This window comes from Micropterus dolomieu, linkage group LG16, assembly GCF_021292245.1.
Source record: "Micropterus dolomieu isolate WLL.071019.BEF.003 ecotype Adirondacks linkage group LG16, ASM2129224v1, whole genome shotgun sequence".
Taxonomy (NCBI): Eukaryota; Metazoa; Chordata; class Actinopteri; order Centrarchiformes; family Centrarchidae; genus Micropterus; species Micropterus dolomieu.
This window is the reverse complement of record NC_060165.1, coordinates 1,045,015-1,053,156: the sequence shown is the minus strand read 5'-3', so window position 1 is coordinate 1,053,156 and position 8,142 is coordinate 1,045,015.

Sequence of the window (8,142 nt, the reverse complement as noted above, 5' to 3'; positions counted from 1 at the left end):
CAGGAAGTCGGCCATTTTGAATTTTATGGCCATTTTTGGATGATTTACACACTCCGTACGTTAAACTCATCCTAGGGATTTAGTCGGATCGACTTCAAATTTCTGCTGTGCCTTCTAAAGGCATTGACGATGAAAAGTTGTGCTATCTGTGAGTTTTCGTCGATGGGCGTTGTAATGTTTAGCCCCATGGTGGAAGGAGGAGACATGGACATGGAGTTCTTCACCTGGTGCTTCAATTTATTTTTTCACCAGATACGTGGAAAGTGCAGTTGTGCAAGTGAATTATTGTAAAAATATATCAAATTAACAAAAACAAACAATGAGGAAGTATAAAGTATTCAAATTATCGTTAAAAACTGAGATTACACAACACAAAAAATAAACCTATATCAGGCCCGGACTATTGGGCTCTAGCACATGTGCCCTTCCAGGCCAAAGCTGTTCTCCCCAGCGGAGCCTCTGCCTCCTTCCTTTATACCAGAAGCCCCTCCTACAAGACAAACCAAAGTTAATTGACAATCAATTAAACACCATTATGTTATCTCAACAGTCCAACACATCTCTGGCTCCATCAATACACAACACAACTATAAAACCAGAAATGAAATGTTACATGCTAAACAAAAGCTTCTCAAAACAGCAACTTTAAGGTACTCCCGTACACCCCTCTGTACTGGCTCACACTTGGACCATTCCAGGTCTTCCCCCCTATAAATGACTCCACACTCCATCACTTCCTGTTTGCCCCTTCAGCCCAGATCCCTGCTTGAGGATGAGAACAGGTGAATAAAACATGCAAACATTTGGATGACCTTGGGTAAATCCCATAAGCTAAAATAAATGACTTGAAATGAACTGTGTATGTTTTGTATTTGTCTAACCATGATTTCAACTCTTCCGACTAGTACTTAAATGAACTGACATGAAATGACAAGCCATGTGTCCATTGATGCTAGCCCATATGCTAAGGGTAACCGTCCTATGCTAATGCTCAGCTAAGGTTAGCTTAGCATGCTAAGACCAATACTACTGCTGGCTTAAATGAAGGCATGGGGTAGCCCCATGACAGGCGTGTCCGTGGTGTGGCGTCAAAGATCAACTCTTCGCCATGACATAGGAAGTTGTTGTAACTTCAGTGTACATGCTCACATCTGAACAAAACTTTACGTGCTTGATAACTGTCCCACCCCGAAGACATCCACACGCCAATATTAATTTATATTCATAGCGCCAAGTGCTATGTAGCGCCATAAAGGGGTCACAGGAAGTGACATAACACCTTCTTGCAGCGTCCGAAGCACGTAGCAAATTCAAAACAGTGTGCATGAGTGAACCTTAAAACAAATTCACAGCCCCACCGGTGGAGCTCCAGAATATGCAACACAGCCGGCTCACAATGTTTTAAAAGGTAAAATTCCTTTAAGACACCATATCAAAAATGAAAAAAGAGGCGGGGATTAGACTGCTCGCCAATAAAAAGGTTTGCCTTTCAAAGAAAAAGACGCTGCTTAAACAGTCTGGCGGTTTTCTTCTCCCCCTCCTGAGTATCGCTGTGCCTTTTAGAACAAGTCTTATTGCTTCAAGACAAACTTAGATAACTATGGAGTATACACAAAAAATGTTTCTGGTACCTAAAAAACAACAACTTGATCTTATAAGACCTCCGGCACACAAGTCTATTCAAGAAACTTGAAAATGACCTGGATTGTACTATAAGACATTTTAGATCAAGAGACCAAAGATCCATTGCAGAGATTTCTCACCATTGTAAAACGAGAAAGAGATCAGAACATACCAATTTTGTCTATGCCTGTCGCTGAGGATTCTCACTCTTCAGAGCAGAAGAATCAAGAAGGAAGAGACTTTGTTTTTGTAGAAGTTTTAAAAAAACATTCCAATAAAACAGCAGGAATAAAGCTCAGCATATTTTGGATAAAGTGTCCTCCTCTACAAACATGTCTGCATGGACTGAACGTGGGGAGTTTGTGTTTAACGGTAATGTTATTAAAGGGTCTCATGTGTATGATTTGATAAGGAGTAACTGCTTCTCACAACGTGTCTGACAGCCAGAGACCTACAGGTTGGGATGAATATCTGCAATCGATGGCTATATTGAATATACCTTTATCAGTTGTACCAAATCAACAGGTCAAAAGAAAAATTGACGAGATTAAGAGAAAGACTTCTGGAGAATCTTCTCTCATTACTGGACCACCATCTACACCTCTTGTTACCAGAGGGCATCGATTAGCAAACAATGACCTTTGCCCACATGCAACCGAAGGTCGTATTTTTTTCACAGATTTGCACACCATAATATCATTGCATGACCGTTTATTACTATATTTAGTCATTACATTGTCATAAGATAGCCCTCTTTACATGTGGTAAAGAAAAAACACACAATGCTGACCGCACACTACAGAACCCACATCTTGCACTTGTCTAACAGAATGTTGCGTGGACTTAAAAGTACTGTTGAGAAAGACAGAAAAGGATTCAGGAAAATGTGAGTATACTGGAGAGTCCCCAAAACTGTTAAAGAATGATCCCACACCCTGCTTGTCAATGTAGATAGCGACCCAGCGTTGTCCTCCCAGGTGGGAGGGGTCTGTGTTTACCACCAACATGGTGGGTCTCTTTAATAACTGATTTTAGGAAGCTGGTCACTATGAAATACTCCAAGAAAAACACTCTGCTTTATTAACTGTCAGGATGTGTGTGGTGAGGCAGGTTGGAGGACCCAAACACAGGACGCAAGGCAGAGGAGGTACAGTTCAAAGGGGTTTTAATACAAACAAAGGCGAGCACACTTACTACAGAGTGGCTGAATCCAAAATAAACCATTGATCCAACAGAAATCCACAGAAACAGGGTGACACAACAGGCAGGGCAGGCAAACAGAACATCACAAGACAGAGCATCTACACGCGACAATGACCAAACAGGGAATGAACAGAAACACCAGGTATATATACACACAGGGACTAACGAGCAGGGCGGGAGCAACACAGGTGACAGACATGAGACTAACGAGGCAGAGAGAGAGCATGGAAAACAGAGACAAGCAGGCAGGCAGAGAGACAGCAGGGGGGAACAGAGAGACACAGATACATAACAAGGAACACAGACTGAAGCAAAGATAAAACAGAACTCAGATAGACATGGGCAAAACACAGAAGTACACAGACCAGGAGTGAACACTTAAGACATAAACTAAGGTACAGGACTAAGAACTAAGATACAAGACAACACAGATACTAAGTAACTTAAAGATGTGGATGAATAATAATAAAGGTTACACAGACTAGAGCCGAATGAACAAAATCATATCTAAACAGATCATAACCACAAAACCAGACACACAGACAGTACCAGACCAACCAGCACAAACACACAGAGTAAACTAGACACAAGACATGAATGAAACCCAAATCACAGACAAACTATATAAGAAAGATACTGGACAGACCAAAACAACAACACTGGAGTAAATACTAAGACATAAACACCGGAATGGGAACTAAGAGATGGAACCAAAACACAGACTAAATAACAGCTACAAAACCAAACCCTCAGAATGAAAACCCGAAAACACAGCACTCAGGACAGGATCGTGATACTACCTTATCAAGTACTTTTGACAGTTCTATCGTATTCATACTATCGTTTGTTAAAGTTAGAAAAAGTCAATGAGAACCCGTCTTCTTGATAATATCTCAATTATAGAATCATATGTGGCGTAAATGACCGCATTTATTGTGCGTTGAAGCGGAGTTCTAAAACGAGCCTCTAATCTAACGCTGCCATTTTTAATGTGTGACATATGGTCTCCGCATCCTTCATCAGGGCTCAGGTTCAAACAGACCAGCCTATATCCATTACAAAATTTGTCGCGGGTGATGGCCATAGCGTTGCTTTTAAAATACTTTCCAGTTGCCAAGTACAATTGGTGATACTCCCTGATGGCATTCCTCTGGTAAAGTTGGGTTAAAAGGTTTTTTTTTGTGATCAAATGTTTTATTTTTTTTATATTATTAAAAGAAATAAACAACTACAAACAACTACAAACAATACACTGAGACAGAGAACGTGTCCCAGGGACAGAAAGGAGAAAAAAAAGGAGCAAAGAGGACAGACGGGAGGGAGGTAGACAAAAACAACAAGCAGAAACAGACACACACACAGACAGACACAAGACAAGGAACCAAACATGGCTACAGCCCAGACTTTACAGCCTCAGCATTGTTCACCCAAGTGTCCAGGGTCCTTCCTGGCGCTCCATTAACACGCGCCGTGGACAGCTCCGTATACACTACGTCCAAGTAGGAAATGGTCCATGTGTGGAAAGACAGGTCGTGAGGTGGCTTCCAATGAGTTGCAATCATTTTTTTTGCAGCTGTAAGTCCAGCAAATACAGCACGTTTCTGAGTTCCAGAGAGTTGAAAGGCAGACAAATCATTCAAAATCAAAACATTGACAGACATTCCAGAACCGACTGACAATCATGTGAAAATACGCGCCTTGTGCTTTTATTGGGCAGAGGGTGCATAACGGGCTGTTAATTATTTTCATGCGGTGCATTTTCACAGGGGTGAGATATGTCCTATGAATAAAATTGTAGTGAATCTGCTGATGGTCTGGATTGCGTGATACTTCTGGAATGTTCAACCATACATCATGCCAGTCGAAATCGATAATCAGGCCTGGGCAATCGTGTGCCCAGATCCTCTCAATAGGAAGGGCAGAGCGGCCAGATATCACTAAGAACTGGTAAAGCTTAGATACAATCCCACAGTTTTTAGGGTGCACAGTAAATAACTCCCGGATAGGATGGGTGGGCAAAGGCCTCTGCCAAGGGACACCGTATGCCTATCTTAATTGAAGGTAAAAGATAAACGAGGAACGTGGTAGACTGAATGCGTTCTGCAAGACAGAAAAAGGCAATAAGCCAACATCGTTAAAAATGTGTTTTAGACAACGAAGTCCCATCTGCTCCCATTGTGGGGCTGTTATTGGCCTCCCCCCAATCAGGAGTGCTGCATTATTGAATACAGGGGAAAACGTGTGCCAGTTACAAGCTATATGGCAGTGTGTTTCAGCCAACCTCCAAGTTTTGATAAGATGAGAGATAATGGGACCAAAGCCTAGCTGGCACTGTTTGCTAGAAACATTGGCAAAGAGAACGTCATGGAGTGACCAAGGCTCTGTAATAGCACTTTCCAAGGCACGCCAGCAGACAGACACATCTGGGCTAAACCAAGTTAGGAGGGGCCTCAACACAAAGGACCAGAAGTAATGTTTGAAGTTGGGGACAGAAAGGCCACCGTCCTCTCTCCTCCTCTGTAAGGTGGACATCTTGAGTCGCGGCCGCTTGCCTTTCCAGATGAATTTAGACACTGCTGATTGTGATTTACACCAGTAGCCAGCAGGAGGGGAGAGAGGTAGCATAGAGCTCACAAAATGAATCCTGGGTAACATATTAATTTTAACCACTGAGATACGGGCTTGAATAGACATGGGGAGACCCATCCACTTTTCCATATCTTTCAAAACATTATTTAGAGCAACAGAATAGTTATATTTCACAATTTGGTTTAAGCAGGGAAAGACCTTGATGCCCAAATATTTAAACTGCTTAACAATGGGGATGTTAGCAGGGATGGTTGAATCACGGGCAGAGTCATTTAAATGAAGTAGTGCGGACTTTGACCAGTTAATTTTAAAGCCTGATAAGCTTCCATACTCCTTGCATAATGATAGAAGGTGAGCGAGGTGGGTCCTCTAAAAAAACAAAGTCCGCAAATAATGAGGGATGATGCTGTGTACTACAAATGCTTATCAGTGACACCATAATTGATTGGCGAATATCTTGAGCTAGAGGCTCCAGAGAAATGACAAATAGTGCAGGACTCAAGGGGTAACCTTGGCGGGAGCATCTAGAAACTGGAAATAAAGAGGAGGAGGTGCGTCCGGTTAAGACTCGAGCTGAGGGATTAGAATACAAAGCTTTAATCATACCAATAAAAGTTTTACTAAAGCCCATCACCTCTAAGACTGACCATAAAAATAGCCAGTCAAGCCTGTCAAAGGCTTTCATTGCGTCAAGAGAAAGAAGTGACATTGGGGTCTTACTGTCCTTCGGCGCATCAACAATGTGAAGAAGACGTCTAGCATTATCTGCTGCTAGTCTCGTTTTTATGAATCCTGTTTGGTCAGGGTTCACTAATTTTGCCATATGAGACTCCAAACGACGGGCTAGGAGCTTTGCAAAGATTTTAATATCAGCGTTAAGCAAATACAGAGGTCGATAGTTAGAACACTCTGTAGGGTCCTTATCCTTTTTCAAGAGTAAGGAAATTAAGGCTGTGTTAACATCCCTTTTTTCGTCCTTTTCAATTGAGAAGTTAATCATGTCAAGAAGGAAAGGGCCCAACTGTTCCCAAAATGTTGCATAGAATTCAGGGGGAATCCCATCAAAGCCCAGGGATTTGATGGCAAGCCTGAGCTTCCTCGATAGCGTCCTCTGCGATGCTGGTCGTCTCTGCTGCTGCAGTCCGAAGGAGAGCAGCGCGTGCCACATAATCCTCAGCCTCTTTAGCGGAGGTAAAAGCTCTGTATCGCGGGCCGTCTTTTATCTTCAAAGTGGCTGGATAGATCAGGAAAAAATCTAACCATTTGGCTCGCGCTGAATCCGTGACTGGGGAGACTGGCACCGCTTGACCGTGAAGCCACTGTAGTCTGGGGCAAAGCGGACCTTTCTGCCCGCAACCACGGGTGGGGATCTCCACGCAGCCTGCAGTATTGCCTGTCTGGTTGTGTAACGGAGCACACTGAAAATCAGCGTGCAATTGTCAGTGTTGCTCCTCTTTGTGCTGTCACTGTAGATTCAGTGAGCTCTCATAATTTCGATCTGGACATCCGATAATTTCGGGAACCACAGGGGCAGAGAGCGCGAGAGAAACTGAATAGCATTGGAGATTGTTTTAGCACGATAATGCGAATATTGCATCAGCGGTTTCTGTCCTCCATATCTGCTAGCTTCACCCGCAGCTCCTGGAAAGTTTGGCCGTAGCCGCCAAGAGTGTTTGAGTTGATCTCCACGGCCATTGTAAGAGTGTCTAGATCAGATCTGATAGCGGATAGACTTGCAGTCAGGGATGCTAGCTGAGCATGTATAGCAGTTAGCTTCTCGTCACTCCAAGAGAAAAACGACTCGAGGTAGCCTTTCTGGCTCTCCAGCACCGCATCTGCCATTGCGTCCATATCAGCACATTGAGTTTTGTTCTTGTTTGCCATTCTGCTTCAGATGGCTATATCGAGCACAAAGTGATAAAAATATCAGTGGTGGAACCACAAAAACCAACTATTTGGCGAGGTTAGGCCGAGAGCTAAAACCCTAAGCCGCCATCTCTGTCGAGCCGATCACGTGACTCCGGGTTGAAAGGGTTTTGAAGGATATTGTTGGCCGTCAACGTATAAACATAAAAACTCTATATCATAATGATTAAATGTAATTGGATTACGCGCATAACTACCTGTAAATGCCTCTTGATCTACAAATCCTACTACAATAAATTTAGGTATTTGTCCCAAGAGTACATTTTCTTGATTACAAACACGAGTGCCCGTTGGGACGCTAAAATTTTTAAGACAGACTCTGTATGATATTTAACGTTGCCATGCTTAACAGCCGGAGATACGGTGACTTTCTTTACAAACAGGCTTGCTGACATAATGTTAACCCGAAAGTCGTCTACAGTGTTGTGCATTCATTGCATTTTTAGCTCTTATGAATTTTATCTTGAGGTCTACGCCATTTATCATTAACTTGTCTTGTAAAACAAGTCAGAATGTAAAGGGTATATTAGCTCCACTACACGGCCGCCTTGTGTGCACTCCATTCTTTTAACTAGTCCCTCATTGCGTCCTCCAGCCGTTGTGTCGTCCATATGACCTGCTGTATCCATGAAAAATAGTCTGGATCCAAACTGTCTGCAGAGCGTCCTTTCCATAGTTCAAAAGGCACTCTATTATACCCCTTTAAGGATATGTGTTTGATGATTGCGTTATGAGTCGGTCCCCCAGCGATATGTCGACCTGTGAAAATATTGTACATCCAGGGTAGTTGATAAAGCCCAC